We start from the raw sequence: 27,840 nt of genomic DNA, 5'->3' as shown, positions 1-27,840 counted from the left end.
CCGCACCGGTCTCTCTCCACTCCCTCTCTCCTTACCTTGCTTGATTTTTCTCGGATCCTCAGACCACACTGCACGTTCCCGTGAATCTCGGTGTGTCAGGGCAGGGCTACCTGTCCGTTTTCCTTTCTGTGAGAGTCCTGACATCTGGCGGGCACCTGACAGATAACAGGCGCTGTGGAGCCAACGAAAAACCGGTTGAACTCTCCCACGAACTTGGCAGCATCTTTTAGGGCTTTGAGACCGCACTACAAAAATGAAATTATAATGTGACTGTGGTAAAATACCAGGTGTGAGCGCCGCACCAAAGCGCTCCCTAGGCCCCGGATAACTCCTGCGTGTGCTGCTCTCACGCCCAGGGCGGGGCGTCTGTCTGCTGCACCCACAGCTCTCGGGCAGTGCTAACACCAGGGGCTTCTGAGCAATACGAGCGAGCACAAAATGACGGCCGCGAGGCACGTGCAGGTCCCGCCCGAGGTGTGAGCCCAGAGTTAGGCGTCTCTGAGGGGCAGAGGTAGGAGACTGCAGAGCAGGGCACAGAGTCCAGGCAGCCACAGAGCGTGGCCTCGAAGAACCACGGGACCTCGGTAGAAATGGCTCCTGCCCCAAAGCCGTCTGCAGCGCTAACCCTGGAGGATCAGCGCGCGCGCCTGGAAAGCTCGCAGGGCTGGGCTCCCCCGAGTTGGGTCAGTGTGGTCCGACGGGAGGGGTGAGCCTCGAGGATGGACCGTGAGCCGCCGAGGCCCAGGGCCACCCCAGAGGAGTGCCGGGGCCTCTGGGACGTTCACGCCCCGCAGCAGCGTGAGTCCAGCTGGAGGAGCCGTCTCCTGCAGCCCCGGCTCAGCTCAGCTCCTCGAAGCCGTTGGAACCTGTGTCCCTAAGGCACACACACTCACACAGACCCCAACGTGTCCCCGTCCATCTGGGCCGTCCGTGGCCGTGGCCATGGGGGGTTACTGCTACATCTTAAATAGAACAAATGTCTAATACGACAAATGTCTGCTTGCCAGCCTGGACTCCACATTTGAAATTAATAGCACAGAAACATTTTTCCAACCTTTAACAAATCATAAAACTTTCTAGAAATGTTCTGAAACTCAATTTCTGTAGGAAACTTCAAGCTTTGTAAACTGTGGTCTGTTCCTAGACACACACACATACACACACACATTTTCCCCCAAAACTTCCTTATAACATGTCCAAAGTACATATCTCAAATTCAAAAGCAAATTTTTCATTAAAACAAATTAAACCAGGGGTCTGTGTTGTGGCATAGAGGGGGGAAAGCTGCTGCCTACAGTACTGGAATCTCATGGGAGCTGGTTCATGTCCCGGCTGCTCCACTTCTGATCCAGCTCCCTGCTTATGACCTAGGAAAGCAGTGGAAGATGGACCAAGTGCTTGGGCCCCCACACTCACGTGGGAGACCCGGATGAAACTCCTGGCTTCTGGCTGCAGCCTGGCCCAGCTCTGGCCATTGTGGCCATTTGGGAAGAACTCTCTCTCTCTCTCTTTCTCTCTCTCTCTCCCTCTAGCTCTGCCTTTCAAATAAATAATAAATAAATCTTAATAAAATTAACTTTTAAAAATTAAACCAGAGGCCGGCGCCGCGGCTCACTAGGCTAATCCTCCACCTTGCAGCGCCAGCACACCAGGTTCTAGTCCCGGTCAGGGCACCGGATTCTGTCCCGGTTGCTCCTCTTCCAGGCCAGCTCTCTGCTGTAGCCAGGGAGTTCAGTGGAGGATGGCCCAAGTGCTTGGGCCCTGCACCCCATGGGAGACCAAGAGAAGCACCTGGCTTCTGCCATCGGATCAGCGTGGTGCACCGGCCGCAGCGCGCCAGCCGCGGCGGCCATTGGAGGGTGAACCAACAGCAAAAGGAAGACCTTTCTGTCTCTCTCTCTCTCTCACTATCCACTCTGCCTGTCAAAAAAAATTAAATTAAATTAAATTAAACCAGAAAAACAACTACAACATAATTTGCAAACTACTAACATGCCGTTTTCCATGGTAATCTTTTTTTTTTTTAAATTTATTTATTTTATTTGAATGTCAGAACTACAGAGAAAGAGGGAAAGATAGGGAGAGTAACAGATCTTCCGTCCACTGGTTCACTCCCCGAACAGCCATAACAGCCAGGGCTGGGCCAGGCTGAAGCCAGGAGCCTGTTCTCCTACGTGGGTGGCAGAACCTGGTGGCAGCGGCCCAAGAACTTGGCCGTCTTCTGCTGCCTCCCCCGAGCGCATCAGCAGGGAGCTGGGGGTGGCACCGCAGCTCCGCTCTGGGATGGCCGTGTCACAGCAGCGGCGTTACTCGCTGCGCCACGCATGGCAGCATGGCCCCGTAGCGCTCTCCCTTGTGGCTTAATCCATGCTTTTTTTTTTTTTTAATTTTTTTATTTGACAGGTAGAGTTATAGACAGTGAGAGAGAGACAGAGAAACGTCTTTCTTCCGTGGTTCACTCCCCTAATGGCTGCTACGGCTGGTGCTGTGCCGATCCGAAGCCAGGAGCCAGGTGCCTCTCCTGGTCTCCCATGGGGTGCAGGGCCCAAGGACTTGGGCCATCCTCCACTGCCTTCCCGGGCCACAGCAGAGAGCTGGCCTGGAAGAGGGGCAACCAGGACAGAACCGGCGTCTTGACCGGGACTAGAACCCGGTGTGCCGGCACCGCAAGGCGGAGGATTAGCCTGTTGAGCCACGGCGCCGGCTCATAATCCGTGCTTCTTTCAAGAACGACAGCCTCACTACCTCATGACCCTCCTCCCTGTGGGGATTTCGCTTTTCTCAATTCCCAAAGTATGAAGGAAAGAGCAAACAGAGCCAGACCCAGCTATTCACTAAGACTCCAGAGCCATCAGTGCAGACCTGGCTGGACAGGGACTGAGCCCCTGGCGCAGCCTTGTGACGCAGTGGCCGGGCACAGCAGAGATGCAACCTCAGGGCCCTGTGGAGGTGGACAGGGGCCCAGGAGCCAGCTGGGCAGAAGGGAGGGGGACGCTCTGGCCAGTGGGGGAGCACAAGTCCCCCTGAAGGGGGACCCCAGTGAGGGCATGCAGGGAGGGGGGCAGCTCCTCCAATGTTTTTCAGAAAAGCCAGAAATCCATTTTTTATGTGAATGTTTAGATTTTTAAGTAGCAATTGGTTCTAAAAACGGCTTAAAAATACTCTGTGGGGACTGGTGCTGTGACTTAGCAGCTAAAGGCACCGTCTGCAGTGCCGGCATCCATAAGGGCACCAGTTCAAGTCCCGGCTTCTCCACGTCCGATCCAGCTCTCTGCTATGGCCTGGGAAAGCAGTAGAAGATGGCCCAAGTCCATAGGCCCCTACATCCGTGTGGGAGACCAGGAAGAAGCTCCTGGCTCCCCACTTCAGACTAGTGCAGTTCCAGCTGTTTCGGCCAATTAGGGAGTGAACCAGCGGATGGAAGACCTTTCTCTCCAACTCTGACTTTCAAATAAATAGACAAATAAATCTTTTTTAAAAATACTCTGTGGGCTAACCGCAATGCGTTCATGGCCCGAGGTGGCGCCTGACTCCCAGCTCTGGCGGGCTGCAGGTGACTCCAGGGGGCTCCAGCCCCAGCCCCAGTACTCAGCAGCGGCTTCCTGGGGCGGTCACTTCACCTCCGAGTCACCTGGTGCTGGCAATGCAGGCAGTGGCAAGGCTGCCGCACGGGGAAGAAGGGTTCAGATCCTAGCTCCACCACGTACTGCCATGCCCCTTAGCTGAGGCGCTTGGACTGACCCCTCAGGCTCCAACCTCCTCACCTACAAAATGTGGATAATAACGCAACCCCCCCCCCCAAGGTGCTGCTGGGGGATTAGGAGAGACAACACATCCACGTGGGAAACCAGCACTGAGCCCTGGCTCCGGGCTTCAGCACGGCCCAGCCCTGCTACCGATCTGGGGAGTGAACTGGTAGATGGGAGATATCTCTTTCTCTGCCTTTCAAATAAAATAAATACATACGTAAATGAGATAACACATGCAAGGTGGCCCTGGCAAGGAAAGCAACTATGACCCGGGTCAGCTATTGCTGTCTGGGTTCCCTGGTGCCTTCCTCACAAATCAGCCAATCCCATTAAACTCTTGGAATCCATCGCTTTTTATTTTCACTCTCTCTGCCCTACGTTATGACCTTGTCCTCACTGCCGTGGACGGCTTTGTTGTAATGATCCGTGACCGCAGCTGTGGTTTGGATGTAGCTTGTTCCGCACAGGTCCTGTGATGGAGGCTTGGTGCCCAGGATAGCGGTACCGGGAGGCGGTGGGACCTAGTGGGAGGTCCTAGGTCAGTTGGGGGTGTGCCCTGGAAGAGGATTAAGTACTCCTGTGGGACCCTGGTTAGTTCTCATGAGAGGATTGTTTAAAAAAGCCGGAGCCTGTGGCCTGCATTGTGGCATGGGGAGGGAAGCTGCCCTCTGTGATCCAGCATCCCATGTGGGCGCCAGTGTGGGTCCCAGCTGCTTCACCTCCAGTCCAGCTCTCTGCTGTGGCCTGCGAGAGCAGTGGAGGATGGCCCCAGTCCTTGGGCCCCTGCACCCACGTGGGAGACGTGGAAGAAGCCCATTACTCCTGGCTTTGGTCTGGCTCAGCCTTGGCCACTGGGAGTGAAACAGCAGATGAAGATTCTCTCTTTCTCTCTCTCCCTTTCTCTGTAACTCTGCCTTTCAAATAAATTAAACCTTAAAAAAAAAAAAAAAAAAAAGTCTGAGCCTGTCCCCGCCGGCAGTCTGTCTCTGGATTCTTGTCTGAGACGAGGTCCCTCACTCCCACCCTCGCTCCCACACACCCTCCCCCACCCCCATCTGCCATAACGGAACGCAGTCGCGAGGCCTCGCTGGAGCGCAGCCAGGGCCAGCATCACACTCTGAGTAAGTCTCTTCTTTTTTTTTTTTTTTTTTTTTTTGACAGGCAGAGTGGACAGTGAGAGAGAGACAGAGAGAAAGGTCTTCCTTTGCCGTTGGTTCACCCTCCAATGGCCGCCTGCTTCACGCATCCTGCTGTAGAAACACAGGACTGGCAACCCCGCCTGTCGCACGGGGCACCCTTAGTAGATCAGCTGCACCCAGTTCATTCCGCCTGTCGACATGACAAGCTATCTACGTAATGCACAGAGCCAAGGGTGTCATGCTTCCTGTCACGCACACAGCAAAGGCTAAGTCCAAGGCAGTCCCCAGCCTGGCTCTGGGCGCCCCCACAGTCACCCTCTTCCAGCGCCGGCAATAGTCTCTCGGCCCCAGCCACACCAAACTCCTCTCAGCCTTTCCTGAGCAGGCAGGCAGCTTCCTGCCATCAGCCCTTGGAGTGCCATTGTCTGCTTGGAAGCTTCATCCTGCATGTCGCCTGCTTGCCCCTTTCTCCCGCCGCTACGTCCAGCCTGTAGCGGACTCTCCCCCAGGAAGGCGTCTTACCCTCCCTGGTCCCGGGCCTGGCCTCCTTCCTCTACGGCTCCACCACACTCAGCGCCCAGGGCTCTCCCGGCTCACACCTAGTATACGGTGAGGCGCTTGCGGAGCAGCCTGGCTCAGTGCGAGACAGCAGGCCTCCCCGTTTGGATCCCCAGCTGGCATGCAAGCAGTGCTCAATGTTTGCTAACGGAATTAATGAGGACATTTTAAGAAAAGCAAAAAAAAAAAAAAAAAAAAGGTAATTTTTTTTTTTTGACAGGCAGAGTTAGACAGAGAGAGACAGAGAGAAAAGTCTTCCTTCTGTTGGTTCACCCCCCAAAATGACCGCAACGGCTGGCGCTATGGGCGGAGGATTAGCCAAGTGAGCCGTGGCACTGGCCCAAAAAAGGTAATTTTTAACACATCCTTCTGCAAGCAGCAGAGCTCTTTGATCCCCCAGAGGAAAGACAGACCATGATAACGAAAACATACAGCTCTGGTTTTGGACTAAGATGGCGGAGTAGGGAGGGAGCTTGCTGCTCTGGTCTAGAAGAGAGTTTAACAAAAGTGGAGAGAGTGTGGTCTTAGGGGAAAGCAGGGGAAACTCCACACAAATTAGGAACACAGGGGACCTACGTGGAGGGTGAGGACGCCCACAGCTCAGGACCCCAGCAGCCGAGAGCCTCCCCAGCAGCGTTGGAGAGTGAGGTGAGACCAGACTGCTGCAGCCCAGGCCACTGGCAAAAAAGCCTCAGGAAGAGCCTAGAGGGAATCCAGTGCGGAGCCCCGTGGGTGATAGTGGACCTGCCAAACTAGAGGGGAAAACACAAAGTGGGGGCACATTTTCTCTCTCCCAACCACCCTGCAACTACATCCTGTAACAGGCTGATAGAGAGCAGGCGCCATTGTGGACGTATGTGCCAGCTGTGCCCGCTCGTGTCCACGCCCAGCGACAGCCAAGTGGAGACTCCTGAGTCTGGTGGGGCGAGCAGACGGGGCCTGGGTGCTCCTGACTGTGGGAGGCTTGTGTGCCGGGACTGTGAAGACACTGACGCTGTGTGGGAGGACTCAGGGTGCAGCTGGGACTTTGGGCAGTCATTGTGTGAGGTTCCACACGCCCAGGGCTCCCTGGTTCCCTGGTGACGGACACTGCTGGGGAATCTGAGTTCACACTGAGGGCTGCACAGATCCTTCCTGTGGTCCTTGGGGCAGAACGGAAGAATGGCTGGCACCCAGGAATGATACACCCACTGGGGCTGGCACCCAGGAGTGACACACCCACTGGGGCTGGCACCCAGGAGTGACACACCCACTGGGGCTGGCACCCAGGAATGACACGCCCACTGGGGCTGGCACCCAGGAGTGACACGCCCACTGGGGCTGGCACCCAGGAGTGACACGCCCACTGGGGCTGGCACCCAGGAGTGACACGCCCACTGGGGCTGGCACCCAGGAGTGACACGCCAACTGGGGCTGGCACCCAGGAGTGACACGCCCACTGGGGCTGGCACCCAGGAAGACACACCCACTGGGGCTGGCACCCAGGAGTGACACGCCCACTGGGGCTGGCACCCAGGAGTGACACGCCCACTGGGGCTGGCACCCAGAAGTGATACGCCCACTGGGGATGGCACCCAGGAGTGACACGCCCACTGGGGCTGGCACCCAGGCACTGGTCATCTTTGAGGAGAGGAGCTCAGCTGAGTCTACGCCAACAGACAAGAACAAACCTCCCCTCTGATTAAAAAAAAAGAGAGAAAGAGATTTACCACACCAAAGCTGGGTGTGTCACCTTCACCCTGGAGCTCTGAGCAGAGCCCCTTGGCCACGCCCACCACTCACTTTTCCCTGCAAGCAGACATTCCACTAGTCCACACAGACACAGTCCAAAGACAAAAGCTGCCACAGTGAAAAAACAAAGAAGAAACCAACGAGCATCTCCACAAATGCCGAATAACAAACACACCGATTCAAGAAACAAGAATAAGGAAGACAACATGACGCCCCCGAAAGAACGCAGCAGTTCAATATGTGAAGAAGATGAGACGGAAAAATGCCAGAAATGGAATTCAAAAAATGGATCATAGGATTACTTAGAAGTAATCAGGAGCAAATACACAAACTAATCCAATCCATACAAGACATGAAAGAAAATTTTTCCCACGAAATTGAGATCTTAAAGAGAAATCAAAATGAAATCTTAGAAATGAAGAATTCAACAAAACAAATTAAAAAGGCAGTGGAAACAAATAAAAGGCAGTGGAAAGCCTTAACAATAGAATTGGTGAAGCAGAAGAAAGAATATCTGACTTAGAAGACAAAGCACGGGAAATCATACAGGCAGACCAAACACAAGAAGAAATTAGAAAACTGAAAACCACTGCTGGTAATCTACAGGATACTATCAAATGACCCAACATATGGGTTTGAGAAGTTCCTGAAGGCGTGGAAAGAGAGAAAGGATTAGAAGGCCTTTTTTAGTGAAATAATAACAGAAAATTTCCCTAATTTGGAGAAAGGGACATCCAAGTACAGGAAGCACATAGAATTAATAGATATGACCAGAAAAGATCTTCACCATGACACATTGTAATCAAACTCTCCACAGAAAAACATAAAAAAAAAAATTCTAAAATGTGCATGAGAGAAATGCCAGATTACTTTCAGAGGATCTCCAATTAGACTCACATCCAATTAGACTTCTCATCAGAAACCTTACAGGCTAGGAGAGAATGGTGAGATATATTCCAAGTCTTAAGAGAAAGAAATGTCAACCCAGAAGATTATACACTGTAAAGCTTTCATTTACAGGAGCCGGCGCCGTGGCGCACTAGGTTAATCCTCTGCCTGCAGTGCCGGCATCCCATATGGGCACCAGTTCTAGTCCTGGTTGCCCCTCTTCCAGGCCAGCTCTCTGCTGTGGCCCGGGAAGGCAGTGGAGGATGGCCCAAGTGCTTGGGCCCTGCACCCCATGGGAGACCAGGGGAAGCGCCCGGCTCCTGGCTTCGGATTGGCGTAGCTCCGGCTGTGGCGGCCATTTGGGGAGTGAACCAATGGAAGGAAGACCTTTCTCTCTGTCTGTCTCTCTCACTGTCTGTAATTCTACCTGCCAAATAAATTTTTTAAAAAATCTCTCATTGATGAAAGAAGATGAAATAAAGAACTTCCATAACAAACAGAAGTTGAAAGGACTTGTTACTACCGTCCAGCACTGCAGAATATGCTTAAGGGTGAACTGCACACAGAAGTACAGAAACATGGTCACCACTGCGGGAGAAAGGAAGGAAATCTCCCAGTAAAAGTACAAAAGAATCCAAAGTAAAAGTAGGAATATTTATGGGAAAATGGCAGGGCGTTTTATCAATAGGACTATTACCAATAGTCACCTTGAATGTAAATGTCCTCAACTCTCCAGTTAAAAGACACAGACTAGGGGTCGGCGCTGTGGTGTAGCGGGTAAAGCCACTGCCTCCAGTGCCAGCATCCCATATGGGTGCCGGTTCAAGTCCTGATTGCTTCACTTCAGATCCAATTCTCTGCTATGGCCTGGGAAAGCAGTAGAAGATGCCCCAAGTCCTTGGGCCCCTGCACCCACATGGGAGACCCAAAAGAAGCTCCTGGCTCCTCACTTTGGATCAGTGCAGCTCTGGCTATTGTGGCCATCTGGGGAGTAAACCAGCAGATGGAAGACCTCTCTCTCTCTCTCTCTCTCTCTCTCTCAGCCTCTCTGTAACTCTGCCTTTCAAATAAAAAAAAAAAAAAGGCACAGACTGGATGAATGGATTAAAAAACAAAACCCATCTATTTGCTGCCTAAAAGAAACACATCTCACCAACAAACATGCATGCAGACTGAAAGTGAAGGAATGGAAAAAGATACTCCATGTTAACAGAAACCAAAAAAGAGCTGGTGTAGCCATCCTAATATCAGACAAAATACACTTTAACACAGAAACTATTAAAAGAGACAAAGAAGAGCACTATATAATGACTAAGGGATCAATTTAACAGGAAGATATAACATATATGCACCTAATTACAGGGTGCCTGGCTATTTAAAACAAATGTTAAGGGATCTAAAGGGAGACATAGACTCTAAAACAATAGTAATGGAGGATTTCAATACTTCACTTTCAGCAATAGACAGATCAGCCAGGCAGAAAGTCAGCAATGAAACAGCAGAGTTAATCGAAGCTATAAACTAAATGGATCTAACAGATATCTACAGAACTTTTCATCCTACAGTTACAGAATACAGATTCTTCTCAGCAGTACACAGAACTTTCTCTAGGAGTGACCATGTGCTAGGCCATAAATCAAGTCTCAGCAAATTCAAAAGAATCAGAATCATACCATGCATCTTCTTGGACCACAATGGAATGAAGCTGGAAGTCAGCAACTCAGGAATCCCTAGAGTATATGCAAACATGGAGACTGAACAACATGCTCCTGAATGAACAGTGGGTCATAGAAGAAATCAAAAGATAAATCAAAAAATTTATGGAAGCAAATGAAAATGACAGTACAACGTATCAAAGCTTATGGGATACAGCAAAAGCAGTGTTAAGAGGAAAGTGTAGGGGCCGGTGCTGTGGTGCAGCAGATAAAGCCACTGCCTGTGGTGTGGGCATCCCATGTGGGCACCAGTTCAAGTTGCGGCTGCTCCACTTCTGATCCAGCTCTTTGCTATGGTTGGGAAAGCAGGGGAAGATGGCCCAAGGCCTTAGGCCCCTGCACCATAGAAATAAAAAGAATCATCAGAAATTACTACAAAGAGCTGTAGGCCAACAAACTGGGAAACCTAGAAGAAATGGAAAAAATCCTAGACACATACAAACTAACTAAATTGAGCCATGAAGACATAGAAAACCTAAACAGACCCAGTACCAAGATGAAAACTGAATCAGTAATAAAAACCTTTCCAACAAAGAAAAGCCTAGAACCAGATGGCTTCACTGCTGAATTCTACCATTTAAAGAACTAACTCCAATTCTTCTCAAATTATTCACAACAACTGAAAGGGAGTGAATCCTCCCAAATTCTGTCTATGAAGCCAGCATCACCTTAATTCCTAAACTCGGAAAAGATACAACAGAGAGAGAACCACAGAGCAATTTCCCTGATGAACATAGATGCAAAAAACCCTCAACAAAATTCTAGCCAATTGAATCCAACAACACATCAGAAAGATCATTCACCCAGACCAAGTGGGATTCAGCCCTGGTATGTGCAGATGGTTCAACATCTGCAAATCAATCAATGTGATACATCACATTAACAAACTGAAGAACAAAAACCATATGATTATCTCAATGGATGCAGAGAAAGCATTTGATAAAATGCAACATCCTTTCATGATGAACACTCTAAGCAAATTGGGTATAGAAGGAACATTCCTCAACACAATCAAGGTAATTTGTGACAAACCCATGGCCAGAGTCCTAGTGGATGGGGAAAAGTTGGAAGCATTCCCAATGAGATCTGGAACCAGACAAGGATGCTCACTCTCACCATTGCTATTCAATACAGTCCTGGAAGTTTTAGACAGAGCCATTAGGCAAGAAAAAGAAATCAAAGGGATACAAATTGGGAACAAGGACGTCAAACTATCCCTATTTGCAGATGACATGATTATATAGAGAGAGGATCCAAAAGATTCCATCAAGAGTCTATTGTAACTCATAGAAGATTTTAGTAAAGTATCAGATATAAAATCAATACACAAAAATCAACAGCCTCTGTATACACAGACAATGCCATGGCTGAGAAATAATTTATAAAATCAATCCCATTCACAATAGCTACCAAAAAATCAAATACTTTGGAATAAATTTAACCAAGGATGTCAAATATGATAATTATAAAACATTAAAGAAACAGAAGAAGATACAAAAAATGGGAAAATCTTCCATGTTCATGGATTGGAAGAATCAATATCATCAAAATATCCATTCTTCCAAAAGCAACTTACAGATTCAATATGATACCAATCAAAATACCAAAGACATTCTTTTCAGATATAGAAAAAATGAAATTTTTAAAAAAGGGGGGGTTGCCAGTGCTGTGGCACAGTGGGTTAAAGCCCTGGCCTGAAGCACTGGCATCCCATATGGTCTCTGGTTCTAGTCCAAGCTGCTCCGCTTCCAATCCATCCTTCTGCTATGGCCTGGGAAAGCAGTGGAAGATGGCCCAAGTCCTTGGGCCCCTGCACCCGCATGGCAGACCCAGAAGAAGCTCCTGGCTCCTGGCTTCGGATCAGTGCAGCTCCAGCTGTTGTGCCATCTGGGGAGTGAACCAGTGGATAGAAGACCTCTCTCTCTCTCTCTCTCTCTCTCTCTCTACCTCTCTCTGTAACTCTATCTTTCAAATAAATAAAAATAAATATAAAAAAAGAAAAAATGATGCTGAAATTTGTATGGAAACACAGGAGACCTCGAATAGCTAAAGCAATCTTATACAACAAAAACAAAGCTGGAGGCATTACAATACCAGATTTCAAGACATACTACAAGACAGTTATACTCAAAACACCCTGGTACTGTGGTACCAAAACAGATGGATAGACCAGTGGAACAGAATAGAAATGCCAGAAATCAATCCAAACATCTACAACCAACTTATATTTGACCAAGGAACTAAAACCAATTCCTGGAGCAAGGACAATCTCTTCAACAAATGGTGCCTGGAAAACTGGATTTCCACATGCAGAAGTTTGAAGCAGAACCCCTACCTTACTCCTTACACAAAAATCCATTCAAGATGAGTTAAAGACCTAAATCTACAACCTGATACCAACAAATTATTAGAGAACACTGGGGAAACCCTGCAGGATATCGGCACAGGCAAAGAGTTCTTGGGGGAGGGCAGCGCTGTGGTGTAGTGTGTAAGGCACTGCCTTCAGTGCCAGCATCCCATATGGGCACCGGTTTGATCCCTGGCTGCTCCATTTCCAATCCAGCTCTCTGCTATGGCCTGGGAAAGCAGTGAAAGATGGCCCAAGTGCTTGGGCCCCTGCACTCGCCTAGGAGACCTGGAAGAAGCTCTTGGCTCCTGGCTTTGGATTGGCACAGCTCTAGGTGTTGCGGCCAATTGGAGAGTGAACCAGTGCATGGAAGACGTCTCTCTCTCTCTCTCTCTGCCTCTCTTTCTCTCTCCTTTTCTCTCTGTGTAACTCTGATTTTCAAATAAATAAATAAATAAATCTATCTTTAAAAAAAAGAGAGAGTTCTTGGAAAGACCCCAGAGGCACAGGCAATAAAAGCCAAAATTAATGAATAGGATTACATCAAATTGAGAAGCTTCTGTATTGCAAAAGAAACACTCAAGAAAGTGAAGAGGCAACCGACAGAATGGGAGAAATTATTTACAAACCATGTAACTGATAAAGGACTAATAACTAGAATATATAAAGAAATCAAGAAACTCCACAACAACAAAATAAACAACCATGTTAAGAAATGAGCAGGTGCTGGCTCCATGGCACAGTAGGTTAATCTTCCACCTGTGGCACTGGCATCCCATATGGGTGTTGGTTCTAGTCCTAGCTGCCCCTCTTCCAATCCTCTTCCGGCCGTTGCGGCCATCTGGGCAGTGAACCAATGGAAGGAAGACCTTTCTTTCTGTCTCTCCCTTTCACTGTCTGTAATTCTACCTGTCAAATAAATAAATAAAATCTTTTTTTTTTAAAAAAAAAAAAAAAGGAAATAGGCAAAGGACTTAAACAGACTTTTTTTTTTTTTTTTGACAGGCAGAGTGGATAGTGAGAGAGAGAGACAGAGAGAAAGGTCTTCCTTTGCCGTTGGTTCACCCTCCAATGGCCGCCACGGCGGGCACACCGCGCTGATCTGAGGCAGGAGCCAGGTGCTTCTCCTGGTCTCCCATGGGGTGCAGGGCCCAAGCACTTGGGCCATCCTCCACTGCACTCCCGGGCCACAGCAGAGAGCTGGCGTGGAAGAGGGGCAACCGGAACAGAATCCGGTGCCCCAACCGGGACTAGAACCCGGTGTGCCAGCACCGCAAGGCGGAGGATTAGCCTAGTGAGCCACAGCGCCAGCCTAAACAGACATTCTTCAAAAGAGGAAATCCAAATGGCCAAAAGACACATGAACAAATGTTCAGGATCACTAGCCGTCAGGGAAATGCAAATCAAAACCACAGTGAGGTTCCATCTCACCCCCATTAGAATGGCTTTCATACAGAAATCAACAAACAACAAATGCTAGCAAGCACGTAGGGGAGAAGGTACCCTAATCCACTATTGGTGGGAATGTAAACTGGTAAAATCACTATGGAAGAGAGTCTGGAGATACCTTAGAAATCTGAATACAGACCTACCCCATGACCCAGCCATCCCACTCCTGGGAATTTACCCGAGGGAAAAGAAATCAGCAAATAAAAGAGTTATCTGCACCCCCCCCCCTCCCCCATGTTGACTGCAGCTCAATTCACAACAGCAAAGACACGGAATCAACCTACACGGAATCAACCTACATGGAATCAACCTACACAGAATCAGCCTACACGCCCATCAACTAAAGACTGGGTGAAGAAATCATGCGCTATGTACTCTACGGAATACTACACAGTAGTAGTATTTGCAACAAAATGGATCAATCTGGAAAACATCATACTTAGTGAAATAAGCCAGTCCCAAAGGGACAAACACCATATGTTCTCCCTGGTCTGTGATAACTAATAGAGCACCTAAAAGGAAATCTGTAGAAGTGAAATTGACACTCTGAGAAGCAATGACTTGAGTAGGCCTTGTCTTGACTGTCAAGGAAAGTTTGGTTTTTTTCTTTTTTTTTTTTCCTCTCTTCTTCATACTATTTGTTGAACTCTTCACTTAATAAGTCCATTGAAAATAGAGCTCAGTAAAAATTCAGTGTGGGAATAAGAGAGGGAGGAGGAAGTTTATAACTGTAAAGCTGTATAGTTCTTCATACATTCCTATGGACTTACTTCTAAGGGTACAGTTTAAAAACTTGCCATGGGACTCCAAATTCCATTAAGCTGGGTGGTAAAAATGCCTTATTAAGTGTTAAAGTGATCATATAGATAGGATTAAGTGTTAAAGGGATCATATAAATAAGATCAGATGTATGGTAATAATAATAGTTAGAATTAAAAAGGAGAATTTTCCAACATGGGAAGCAGTCCACACAGTAGGCTCGTAGAATGACAACCACCTTATATAGCACTTTGACCTCAGAATCAACACTTAAGGTATTCTGGTCTGGCTGAAAAGCCATGAGAGCATTTCAGGTATGGAAAGCCAAGACACTGGAAAAAAAAATGTCCTACATGAAGGATCTCTGTGAGAGAGACTCCAGTGGAAAGAAGTGGCCATCAAAGAAGGATGTATTTTTCTCTGAAGGGAGGAGAGAACTTCCACTTTGCTTATGGCCTTGTCTAAATACTGATGGATATTGTGGATTCAAAAGACTTCCATAGCCTTGGCAGCTCATGCCAAGAGCCTCAGGTGATCACTGACATCATACATAGAGTGTTAATTATTAAATTAACACCAGGAGTCACTGTGCACTTACTTCCCATGCAGGACTTCTGTCTTCAATGAGTTGTATTATGAGAACTAACCATAAAATTTGTTCTCAAACAGTTTTTTGTGCATGTATGTGCAAATTTTTGAAATCTTTACTTAGTATAGAGTTGGTCTTCTGTGTATAAAGTTAAATGAAAATGAAACTTAATGGAGAATTCGATGGAATGGGAGAGTGAGGAGGAGGGATGGGAGTGGGGGAGGAGGGGCGGGTATGGTGGGAAGAATCACTATATTCCTAAAGTTGTACTTATGAAATTTATACTCATTAAATAAAAGGTTTCTTTGGGAAAAAAAAAATATGTACAGCTCTTGGAGCAGACAATTAACCATGGTGCAGCAGGTCAAGCCACCATTGAGATATCCACATGCCATATGGAAGTGCCTGGAATCAAATCCTGCCTCTGCTCCCAATCCATCCCAATCTGGCTCCCTAATGACGCACCTGGAAGGCACCACATGATTGCCCAAGTGCTGGGGTTCCTGTCGCCCACTGGAAGACCCAGTTCTTGGCTCCTGATTTTAGCTCGGCCCAGTCCCAGCCATCAAGCATTTAGGGAGTGAACCAGAGAATGGAAGAGCTTGCTCTCTCTTTCTCTTGTTCTCTCTCTCCCTCTGTCATTTTGCCTTTCAAATACATAAATAATAATTTTTTTTTGAAAAATGTATATATCTTGCTTCTTCTCTCCCCTTGTGATTCACACACACACACACACACACCACCACCACCACCACTACCACCACCACCACCAGCAGCACGTGGTGCTATCTGCCATGTGGCCCTCACCAGAAGCACATGCAGGTGCTTAGATCTCCCTGATGGTAAGTTAAATAAACCTCTTTGCTTTTTAAGTGTAAAAAAAAATTAAATAAATCATAAGTTCACTCAGGAGTCCTCAATTTGCTGGAATGTGTGCATTTTGGTTAATTTTAGTAGGAAAAGGTATTACATACATAAAGCTCTAGCTACCTAGACCATTGAAAATCTGCACTTACGGGGCATTGTCACAACGTCTTGATCTTCACTTTTCTCCGTAGCCTCCGTGGAATGACTCTAGTATCCCATCTAAGCGAAGAACACACCTGATGGTTTGGTTCACAATTTGTAAACTGTGTGGTGCAATCGGAGAGACTTTCACACAACTGAAACTGCCCAGGTCTCAACCCTGTGCCCGTGCAGGCCTCTGTAAGTGGTACGCCAGGTCCTCGGCTCTGAGTTTCCAGAGGAGGCTAGGAGTGATGATCTTGGGAAAGCAGAGATCTGGGAAAGAAAAAGGCATCATTGTTTTTTGACATTTATGTTCTTAAAAACTCACCATGGAGGCACTCATCAACAAGCACTGGCTGGATGAATGGAAGGGTTGTTACACAGCCTCACTCCCCGCCCCCAGACAGGCTGAAAGCCCGCTTTGGCAGGCCAAGAAAACTGAGTTCCAGGCCGGCGCCACGGCTCAACAGGCTAATCCTCCTCCGCCTGCGGCGCCGGCACACCAGGTTCTAGTCCCGGTTGGGGCACCAGATTCTGTCCCGGTTGCCCCTCTTCCAGTCCAGCTCTCTGCTGTGGCCCGGGAGGGCAGTGGAGGATGGCCCAAGTGCTTGGGCCCTGCACCCGCATGGGAGACCAGGAGAAGCACCTGGCTCCTGGCTTTGGCTCAGCGAGATGCGCCGGCCGCAGTGGCCATTGAGGGGTGAACCAACAGAAAAGGAAGACCTTTGTCTCTCTCTCTCTCTCTCTCTCTCTCTCTCTCACTGTCCACTCTGCCTGTCAAAAAAAAAAAATCAATAAAATAAATAAAAAAAAGAAAGAAAACTGAGTTCCAGGCTGGTTCAGGACGAATGGATGGGGCAGTTAAGCTCAGTGGTTTCCACTGTGGTCCTTGGGTCAGGCTGACAGAGCTCAGGACTGGCCCTGGTAGTCTCTAGTTGGTAGAGTTGATAGAGCAACACGCAAAAACTCAAGGAGCTGCCAGCAGGATTAAATGATAGAGAACATGCAGGCCGGCGCCGCAGCTCAATAGGCTAATCCTCTGCCTGCGGCACCGGCACACCGGGTTCTAGTCCCGGTTGAGGCGCCAGATTCTGTCCCGGTTGCCCCTCTTCCAGGCCAGCTCTCTGCTGTGGCCCGGGAGGGCAGTGGAGGATGGCCCAAGAGCTTGGGCCCTGCACCCCATGGGAGACCAGGAGAAGCACCTGGCTCCTGGCTTCGGATCAGCGCGGTACGGTGGCTGCAGCGCACTGGCTGTGGCGGCCATTGGAGGGTAAACCAATGGCAAAAGGAAGACCTTTCTCTCTGTCTCTCTCTCTCACTGTCCACTCTGCCTGTCAAAAAAAAAAAAAGAGAGAGAGAGAGCGAGAGAGAGAGAGAACATGTAAATTGCTTGGCACTTCAAGTTACTCTGCTTAGTGCGAGAATTCAGTGCCCATTAGCCATCCCCAGCATTGGTCAGAAAGATCCCACTAGCAGGCTTGAGCCATCTGATCCTCTCTTCACAGCTCCTCCTCACGCTCCCAATATCTCCACCTCACTGTCTACCTATGGGATCCGAGTTCCTAGAGAAGGGACAGTCAAGCAAGCAGTCGACTCCCAGTCAATGAAGAAGCAGAAATATCAGAGCCGGGGAGAAGACAACAGGCCACCTACACAGACACCTGGCCGTGCCACAGCTCCCACACAAAAGGAGACCCAGACTCCCAGCAGCTGTGTTGGGAGGGAGAAAGCCAGGAGCACATCTTCAAACTGCAGAGGGGAAATTTGGTGCCTGGACAACCCTGGAGGACAGCCATAGAATAAAGACATTTTCAGGTGTTTGAGAATTGAAAAAGTGTGACACATTCTAACAGGAAATTATACAGATTTTTTTAGTTTATTTCTAAAGATTTATTTATTTGAAAGGCAGAGTTAGAGAGAGAGAAAGAGAGAGAGAGAGATCTTTTATCCACTTGTTCACTCCCCAAATGACCACAATGGCTGGTGCTGGGTCGGGTTGAAGCCAGGAGCCTAGAACTCTGAGTTTCTCACATGAGTGGCAAGGGACCAAGCACTTGGGCCATTTTCCACTGCCTTCCCAGATGCATTAGCAGAGAGCTGGATGGGAAGTGGAGCAGCCGGGACTCGAACTGGTGCTAATATGCGATGCCAGCATTGCAGACAGCAGTGTGACCCACTATGCCACAATGCCAGCCCTTATTACAGCAATTTGACAATAGATGTCAAGTAGTATCGAGACCAGTAAAGTCACTAAATGTGATGGATTGATTCAAAACCTCTAAAAAATTTAATTGAGAGGCAGAGAGAGAGAGAGAGAGAGAGAACACAGAGAAAGAGAACTCCCATCTTCTGGTTCGCTCCCCAGATGTACTCAACAGCTAGAGCTGGGTCAGGGCTAAGGCTGGGAGCCAGAAACTCAATCCAGGTCTCCCATATGGGTGGTCGGAGATCAGCTACTCGTGCCATCACTATACCTCCCAGGGCCTGCGTTAACAGGAAGCTGGAATCAGGAGCCAGAGCTGGGAATCAAACCCAGGCACTCCGATATGGGACACGGGGATCCAAGCCACTAGGCTGAACACCTACCCTCAAAACTTACCCTTTAATTTCATTTTCCACAAACTTTTTGAAGTATCCTCTTATGTACTGTGTACCTACTGAGCTGGCTGTACACTGGACCAGAGCAGGCTACCACACATCACTGCCTTCATGAAACTTACCTGCCAGTGGGCACAGTCTGATGGCAAACAGTCACAGGAAAACTGAACAGACAGGGAGAGCCCAGGGCCTCTAATCCCAACGTCCAGTTGAACAAATAGTTGAACTATAGTGATAGGAAACTGGACCACACACACGATTGGGCATAGTCAAATGTGGGACACCTGTAAGATTCCCCTCCCTCCCTCCCTCCCTCCCTCCCTCCCTCTCTCTCTCTCTCTGTCTATCTGTCTATCTTTCTTTCCTTTTCCAAGCAGAGACACAGTGTCCCTATCTGCTGCTCCACTCCCCAAATGCCTACAATGGCTGGGCCTGGCCTGGCTGAAGCCAGGACCCGGGAACCCAATCCAGGTCTCCCACGTGGCCAACAACAACTCAGTTGCTTGAGCCATGACCTGCTGCCTTCCCGGGTCTGCATCAGCAGGAGCCTGGAGTTGGGACCCAGAGCCGGGACCCAGACCCAGGTACTCTGATCATGTCCCTGGCCTGAATTCTTAAAAGAAGTCAAAGTTGATAACAACGTAACAAGAGGGTGGCTCATGTAGATTTAAAAGAATTAACAGGGGTGGCCCCTTGGCCTAGACACAACCTCAGCAGCATGGTCGTGCGAACATCCCTCAGACACACAACAGGAGAATTCTCGGGAGGAACCAGAGTCCCTGCAAGGTGGTCTACAGACTGGGGATACCCAGTGAAACGTCCACTTGCTCCAGAGTCCACAGCTTGAGGCCCATAAGACAAACAGCCCCCTCCCTCCAAGGGCAGAGGTTCCACTTAGCGTTGCTTAATGCCACACTCTTCATATGAACAGAAAGCCCAAGAGCAAGTGTTCGGGAATAATCTCCCCATAACACACAAATACATGCAAAACAGAAGAAAGCGGAAGGTAACTCAGGGAAAGCGATCTGAAAACACAAGGTTTGTGAACGGGAAAAAACCTCGGAACGCTAAGAGAACATGCATGTGAGCTAAGAAGTGTTATGTATATAAAAAAGAAGCCATCAGTGAACAAACCATAATTAACATACAAAAATTCAATATCAAGAATAAGAGATAAAGTTAATGAAATTGCCTAGGGAGTAGAACAAAGAGAGAGAGGGAAAAAAGGAGAGAAGAAGAAAGGAGCTGTACATCTGGCTCCACCCTCCCCTAGCAGAGCCACAGAAAACGGGACAAGGATGCAGACTGAGCCGCCGAGAGGCAGCATGTGGGAAACTGCACAGAGCAGGAAAGTGGTACATCCGTAGGATCAAAACTAAAACAACAAAATGGGGTGGGCATTGTGGCATGGCGGGGCAGATGCCACCTGGGACACCTGGATCCCATATCATTGTGCCTGTTCGGGCTGCTCTGCTCCGATCCAGCTGCGAGCCAGTGTGATCCTCAGAGGCAGCAGGTGGCGGCTCAGAGGCTTGAGTTCTTGCCACCAACATGGCAGACCCAGGTAGAGTTCTAGGCTTCTGGCTTTGGCCTGGCCCAGTTCTAGCCATTGCAGGCATTTGTGGAGTGAACCAGCAGTTGTAAGGTCTTTCATTCTCTCTCTGTGTGTATCACTCTGCCTTCAAAATAAATAAAAATAAATTAACTTTAAAAAAACGGGAACTGATATTGTAGCACAGCGAGTTAGGCTACTCCTGTGACATTGGCTTCCCAAATGGGCACCGGTTCAAGTCCCGGCTGCTCCACTTGTGATCCCTCTCCCTGCTAATGCACCTGGGAAAGCAGAGGAAGATGGCCCGAGTCCTTGGGCCCCTGCACCGAAGTAGGAGACCTGGATGAAGCTCCTGGCTACTGGTTTTGCCCTGGCCCAGCCTCAGCTCTTCTGTCCACTTGGGGAGTAAACCAGCAGATGGAAGACCTCTCTTCTCGCTCTCTCTCATTCTCTCTGTAACTCTGCCTTTCAAATAAAGAAACCTTTAAAAAAAAAAAAAGAAAAGAAAAAAGAAAGAAAAGAGGGGCTGGAGCTATGGTGTAGCGGGTAAAGCCACCGCCTGCATTGCCAGCATCCCATATGAATGCCAGTTCAAGTCCCAGCTGCTCCACTTCTGATCCAGCTCTCTGCTATGGCCTGGGAAAGCAGTAGAAGATGGCCCAAGAGCTTGGGCCCTTGCACCTGTGTGGGAGACCCAGAGGAAGCTCCTGGCTCCTGGCTTCAGATCGGTCCAGCTCCGGCCGTTGCAGCCATCTGGGGAGTGAATCAGCGGCTGGAAGACCTCTCTGTCTCTGCCTCTGACTCTGTTCTTCTGCCTTTCAAATAAAATAAATAAATATTAAAAGAAAAAAAGAAAATCTCAGTACTACAAATCCACCTCCCAATAAAAAATTTTTTTTTATTTTATTTTTTTATTTTTTATTTTTTGACAGGCAGAGTGGACAGTGAGAGAGAGAGAGAGACAGAGAGAAAGGTCTTCCTTTGCCGTTGGTTCACCCTCCAATGGCCGCCGCGGTAGCGCGCTGCGGCCGGCGCACCACGCTGTTCCGATGGCAGGAGCCGCAAGGCGGAGGATTAGCCTGTTGAGCCACGGCGCCGGCCAAAAAATTTTTAAAAAGGTTTTTTGGCCAGTGCCGTGGCTCAACAGGCTAATCCTCTGCCTAGCAGCGCTGGCACACCAGGTTCTAGTCCCGGTCGGGGCACCGGATTCTGTCCCGGTTGCCCCTCTTCCAGGCCAGCTCTCTGCTATGGCCCGGGAGTGCAGTGGAGGATGGCCCAGGTCCTTGGGCCCTGAACCCACATGGGAGACCAGGAGAAGCACCTGGATCCTGGCTTTGGATCAGTGCGGTGTGCCAGCCGCAGCACGCCGGCCATGGCGGCCATTGGAGGGTGAACCAATGGCAAAGGAAGACCTTTCTCTCTGTCTCTCTCTCTCTCACTGTCCACTCTGCCTGTCAAAAAAAATTTTTTTAAAGGATAAAATGGCTTATAAAGAGCAACACTTACAAGTTAATATATAATGGGGGAGGGGAAGCTGGTGCTGTGAATTAGTGGGTAAAGCTGCCACCTGTGGCACTGGTATACAATATGGGTGCCAGTTTGAGCCTGGCTGCTCCATTTCTGATTCAGTTCCCTGATAATACACCTGGGAAAGCAGCAGAGGATGGCCAAGTGCTTGGGCCCCTGCACCCACGTGGGAGAGCCAGAAGAATCTCTTGGCTCCTGGCTTTAGCCTGGCCAAGCCCTGGCCATTGTGGCTATTTGGGGAGTGAACCAGTGGGTGGAAGTGTTCTCTCTCTCTCTCTCTCTTTCTCTCTGCTTCTGCCTTTCCCACTCCATAACTCTACCTTTCAAATAAATAAATCATAAAAAAAAAAGATAAAGGGGACTGTCTTTAAAATTCAAGGGAGGGGCTGGTGCTGTGGCACAGAGGGTTAAAGTCCTGGCCTATGCAGTGCTGGCATCCCATATGGGCACCAGTTGGAGTCCCAGATGATCCACTTCCAATCCAGCTCCCTGATAATGCACCTGAGAATGTAGCAGAGGATGGCCCAAATCCTTAGGCCCCTGTACCCATGTGGGAGACCCAGAAAAAGCTCCTGGCTCATGGCTTCAGATCAGCCATTTGGGGAGTGAACCAGCAGATGGAAGACCTCTCTCTCTCTGTCTCTACCTCTCTCTGTAATTCTGTCTTTGAAATACATAAAATAAATCTAGAAAAAATTCCAAGGGAAAAATATTTCCAATCCAGAATTTCATACCTAGCTAAACTACCAAATATTAGCAAAGAATCAATGTTTTTGGACAGATATAATGTCATAAAGTTTAGTTCTCATGATTAGTTTCTTTTGAAGCTATTGAATGATGCAACTGACAAAAGTGAGGGATAAAACAAGAAAAGAAGATCTAAGATCCAGAAAGAAGAAAATCTAACACAGAAGAATGGAAAGCAGTGGTAAGAAGCCCTAGGAGGCAGCTATGAGGCAAGTGCAGAAAACAACTCTTCCACATCAGATCCAGAGGACGAAGGGCTCCAAGATGGAGATTATCACCACCACCACTAACAACAAGGAATTGAGAGAGATCATCTGTTAGATTTGACCAGATGAACAAAAATACAGCAAGGGGGGTAATAGATAACTTGAAGGCTTTGGTGAAAATTAGCCAAAGGTATGTGGGAAACTTAACAATTAAAAACCATGAGGCTGGCCGGCGCCGTGGCTCAACAGGCTAATCCTCCGCCTTGCGGCGCCGGCACACCGGGTTCTAGTCCCGGTCGGGGCACCGATCCTGTCCCGGTTGCCCCTCTTCCAGGCCAGCTCTCTGCTGTGGCCAGGAGTGCAGTGGAGGATGGCCCAAGTGCTTGGGCCCTGCACCCCATGGGAGTCCAGGAGAAGCACCTGGCTCCTGCCATCGGAACAGCGCGGTGCGCCGGCCGCAGCGCGCTACCGCGGCGGCCATTGGAGGGTGAACCAACGGCAAAAAGGAAGACCTTTCTCTCTGTCTCTCTCTCACTGTCCACTCTGCCTGTCAAAAAAAAAAAAAAAAAAAAAAAAAAACCATGAGGCTACTATAAATGTGACCTATTACTCGCGTTGTGTTAGGATTTGACCAATCAACTTTCTGCCGCCTAGAAAGTTCTATACGCTTTTAAAAGCACAGAGGGCGAAAGGTGGTAAGGCTCTCCAGTCCTCCGCACTGTGGATGACTTGCAGCCACCACTTTCACCCCTCCACAGGACACAAGCACCACCTAACAGCCTAAATCTTGACGTTGAAATCCTGACAGTAAGCACATCTTCCCTGGGGTGACAGGAGACAGATTGCATAAGGGAAGCTTGGGAAATGCACAATATCAAGATGAATAACTAGAAGTCAATGGAGTCAGCACTGTGACTCAGTGGGTAAAGCCACGGCCTGCAAAGCCAGCATCCCATCTGGGTGCCAGTTTGTGTCCTGCTCACTCCATTTCCCATCAAGTTCCCTGCTAATGGCCTAGAAAAAGTGGCAGAAGATGGCCCAAGTGTTCAGGCCCCTGCCACCCATGTGGGAGACCTGGATGAAGCTCCAGGCTTTGGCCTGGCTCAGTGGTGGCCATCTAGAAGTGAATCAGTGAGTAGAAGGTCTTTCTCTCTTTGTCTCTCCCTCTTTCTCTGTGATGCTGACTTTCAAAATAAATTAATAAATGTTCTAAAAACAAAAAAGAAAGAAACTGAAGGATGGAAACACGCAGCACAAACAATTGAGATAACTTCAGATGAGCATAAGCCATGCCAACTAGATGCAGAGATGAGGGGAACTTGTGGAAGTGGTCATGGTTAAGTGATTAAAACCGCAGAGCTCAGAAATTATTCTGGACACAGTTATAGGGCTAGTGAAAGGAAAGATACGTGAGGATGAGCTGGGTCCAGATATGTGGAAGGTTAATAGGGATCAACACTGTGGCACAGTGGGTTAAGCCACAGCTTGCAACACTGGCGTCCCGCATTGGAGTGCCAGCTCAAGTCCTGGTTGCTCTGCTTCCAATCCAGCTTCCTGCTAATGAGCCTGGGAAGGCAAAAGTTGATGACCCAAGAACTTGGGCACCTGCCACTCACATGGGACACCAGGACAAAAGTTCCTGGCTCCTGTCTTTGGTCTGATCCCAAGACCTGAATGTTGTGGACACTTAGGAGTGAATCCAAGAGAGGAACATCTATCTGTATCTCTCTTCTCTCCACTCTCTTTGTTGCTCTGCCTTTCAAATAAACTTTTTTTTAAGGACTTATTTATTGGGATCCATGCCTAACCCTGCAGTGCTGGCATCCCATGTGGTTTGAATCCCAGCTGTTCCATGTCCAATCCAGCTCCCTGTTAATGTGCCTGGGAAGGCAGTGGAGGATAGCCCAAGCACTTGGGGCCCTGAACCCATGTGGGAGGCCTGGAAGAAGTTCCTGGCTCCTGGCTTAGTCCTGGCTCAGCCCTGTTGTGGCTATTTAAATAAATTTTAAAAGTTCATGAGAACACCTATTGTGAAAGAATGATATGTGGGTTTCAAAGTTTTTTGGTACTAAAATAAACTTATTTAATTCCATTTCCCCATGAACTTTTTGAGGAACCCTTCTGTGAGTGCAGAGCCCTGCAAAAAGACATTAAGACTGCAAAACTGGCTACACAGGGGAGGAGTGTACAAGCATAGTCAAGAAAATTTTTAAAAGTTTTAAAAACCAACAAACATGGCCAGCGCCGCAGCTCAATAGGCTAATCCTCCACCTGTGGCGCCGGCACACCGGGTTCTAGTCCCAGTTGGGGCGCTGGATTCTGTCCCAGTTGCCCCTCTTCCAGTCCAGCTCTCTGCTGTGGCCCGGGAATGCAGTGGAGGATGGCCCAAGTGCTTGGGCCCTGCACCCCATGGGAGACCAGGAGAAGCACCTGGCTCCTGGCCTTGGATCAGCTCGGTGCGCCGGCCGCAGCGCACCAACTTCAGTGGCCATTGGAGGGTGAACCAACGGCAAAGGAAGACCTTTCTCTCTGTCTCTCTCTCACTGTCCACTCTGCCTGTCAAAAAAATACATAAATAAAAAATAAATAAAAATTAAAAAAAAAAAAGAAAAAAAGAAACCAAGACTCAGGCCGGCACCGCGGCTCACTAGGCTAATCCTCCGCCTGTGGCGCCGGCACACCGGGTTCTAGTCCCGGGCGGGGCACTGGATTCTGTCCCAGCTGCTCCTCTTCCAGTCCAGCTCTCTGCTGTGGCCAGGGAGTGCAGTGGAGGATGGCCCAAGTGCTTGGGCCCTGCACCCCATGGGAGACCAGGAGAAGCACCTGGCTCCTGCCTTCGGATCAGCACGGTGCGCCGGCCGCAGCGTGCTGGCCGTGGCAGCCATTGGAGGGTGAACCAATGGCAAAGGAAGACCTTTCTCTCTCTGTCTCTCTCTCACTGTCCACTCTGCCTGTCAAACACACACACACACACACACACAGTTACCACTGTGGGATATGGCTTCTTACGGCTTTGTCTTCACTTCCTCGTTTATTTCTCTCCTCTCGCTTTGTCACTTTGGAGGCTGTCCTTCCCGGTTCTCTTTCTGGAGTTTTGCTCACTTGAGCCAGCACCTGCTCCCACAGCCCTCAGTAGCGATCCTTTATCCAGCTGTGAGTCTCCATTTTTCTGTGTGTTCTCCTCCATCCAGCGTGTTGTAGGTGAAATCTTTCTGGTCCCTTCTAAATGCATTTCTCAAATGCTTCCCTGCCAGCTCCTCAGCTGTTCTCCGAGAAACCGGTGCCCATCTCCCTCGCTTTCTGCACATTACTGATCTCTCTCCCCCCTGGGCTCCCACGTCCCTCCTCGGCACTCCAGCTACTGCCTCCGCCTTCGTCCTTACGGTCCTCATTCCCTCTCTCTTCCGCTAGGCCCAGACCCCTTCCCTCTCCTCTGCACGGCCCCTGGAGCAGCAGTGGTGTTGGTTCTAATCTCTCCTTTCCATCACTCAGTTCTTCCCTGTGTCTCCTTCCTTCTTCGGTTTCCATCTCATTTATCGGCATCTTCACCGCTAGCGTCTTTCTCTTCCGCAGGAACAATCTCGTCACTAATCTCTCAGGGTCCCCAAGACCTCCTCCTCCACTTCCGCCCCTCCCCCAGCCCCCTCCAGGTCTTCATCACGCTCCTCACTTTCGAAAGGAATCTCCATCTCTTCTTCAGTCATTTCCGGCCCCCTGCCACCGGGCTCCTCCTGCACGCCCCCCGCTCTGGAGCCCTCCAGCTTCTCTCTGCTGGCCAGCTTCTTCCCACTGGATCCCAGCTGCTCATCTCCAGTGGCTCGCAGATCTCCACTAATCCCCAGCTTCTCTCCACTGGACCTCGGCCTCTCTCCGCTTGACCTCAGCTTCTCTCCACTGGACACCAGGCTCTCTCCTCCACTGGACACCAGGCTCTCTCCTCCACTGGACCTCAGCCTCCCTCCACTGGACCTCAGCCTCCCTCCACTGGTCCTCAGCCTCTCGCCACTGGACCTCAGCTTCTCGCCACTGGACTCCCGCTTCTCCCCTGTGGACACCAGGCTTTCCCCACTGGACCTCAGCTTCTCTCCTGTGGACCCGCGGCTCTCTCCTCCACTGGCTCCCAGCCTCCCTGCACCGGCCCGCGTCTCCTCATCCTGTCCCAGTGTATATCCTCCGGATCGCAGGTCCTCCCCGCTGGTCCGCACTCGATCCGCAGTAGGCCTCAACCGCTCCTCGAACCCAGACCCGCTCCGAGAGCCGGCCGTTGCCCTGGCACCGCTCGATGTGGCCCCTGTTTGGGGCGCGCCCGCTTGCTGCCCCCAGAGCCGGGGGCTGCCCTTCTCCAGGTCGGCCGCCCGGCGCGCTGGCTTCGCGTCCATCCTCTCCGGACTCCGGCTCGCCTTCTGCCCACCCTCCGCCCTCCAGTCCTCGTCCGGCAGCCGCGGGTACCACGGCCTCGGCTTCCGCGCGTCTCTGCCCAAGAGCTGCACCCTCTTCCCGATCACGATGAGCCCGTTCCAGGGCACCCACATTCTAGCTCTCGGCCGCTGTGCCTGCGCCCCCTTCCAGCACAGCTCCTGAGGGAAACGCCCGCGGCCGGCGGCCGGGTCGCGGGCCTCGTCGCCCCGCCGCGCCCCCCGCCCCTGCTTGCCCCGCGGCTCCTTCGAGCTCTGGCGCGAATACCTTAACAGAAGCCCCTTCTCCACAGACATCGCCCCTGGGCTGCGCCTCTGGTCCATCGCCCCCACCCCGGCTCCCCATTCCCCGCCCCTCACCCGCCCCGCCCACCCACCGCCCCGCCCCCGCCCCACCCGGCGCCCCGCCCACCGCCCCCGCCCCTCACCCGCCCCGCCCACCCACCGCCCCGCCCCCGCCCCACCCGGCGCCCCGCCCCGCCCACCGCCAGCCGGGAGCGCGGCTGGGCTGCTGCGCACGCGCGGGGCGCGCGGGGCCGTTGGGAAGCGGGGCCCGGAGCCCAGACCCGAGGGAGTCTGTCCGCCGGGGGCCCGGGGGAGGCACGGCACGCGGCCCCCTCGACTTTAACACCGGAGCCCAGCCCTCGCCATCCCGACTCCGGGCTGCCGGCGGCCTCCTACAAGCTGGGGCCCGGGCACAGAACGACAGGCGTGGCAGCCAATGGCGACGCGCACTGTGGACCTGGCACCCAATCAAAAGGCGCGGCTGCGGAGGGCCCGCCCCCGCCTCCGGGGGCGCGGGGTTTCTGTCAGCTGGGGGACCCCCGCTCGTGTGAGCTGTAGTGCGGGGCTCCCGGGGACGA

General features: G+C 50.4%; 1 long non-coding RNA gene across 2 annotated transcripts; it reads right to left on the bottom strand.

Moving 5' to 3' along the window:
- Window positions 1-41: 41 nt before the first annotated feature.
- LOC133764109 (uncharacterized) lies at window positions 42-27,287 on the bottom strand. 2 transcript variants are annotated; one of them, XR_009866434.1, is made up of 3 exons: window positions 27,246-27,287; window positions 15,941-16,205; window positions 42-172 (listed from the first exon to the last, which is right to left on the bottom strand). It is a non-coding gene; the product is annotated as an uncharacterized LOC133764109 (long non-coding RNA). The 2 variants fall into 2 exon arrangements; XR_009866435.1 differs by lacking the exon at window positions 42-172 and adding an exon at window positions 3,903-4,305.
- Window positions 27,288-27,840: the final 553 nt, after the last annotated feature.

The sequence above is a fragment of the Lepus europaeus genome, chromosome 7 (genome assembly GCF_033115175.1).
Source record: "Lepus europaeus isolate LE1 chromosome 7, mLepTim1.pri, whole genome shotgun sequence".
NCBI lineage: Eukaryota > Metazoa > Chordata > Mammalia > Lagomorpha > Leporidae > Lepus > Lepus europaeus.
Note: the sequence above shows the minus strand (reverse complement) of the source record. Positions and strands in the feature narration are given on the sequence as shown.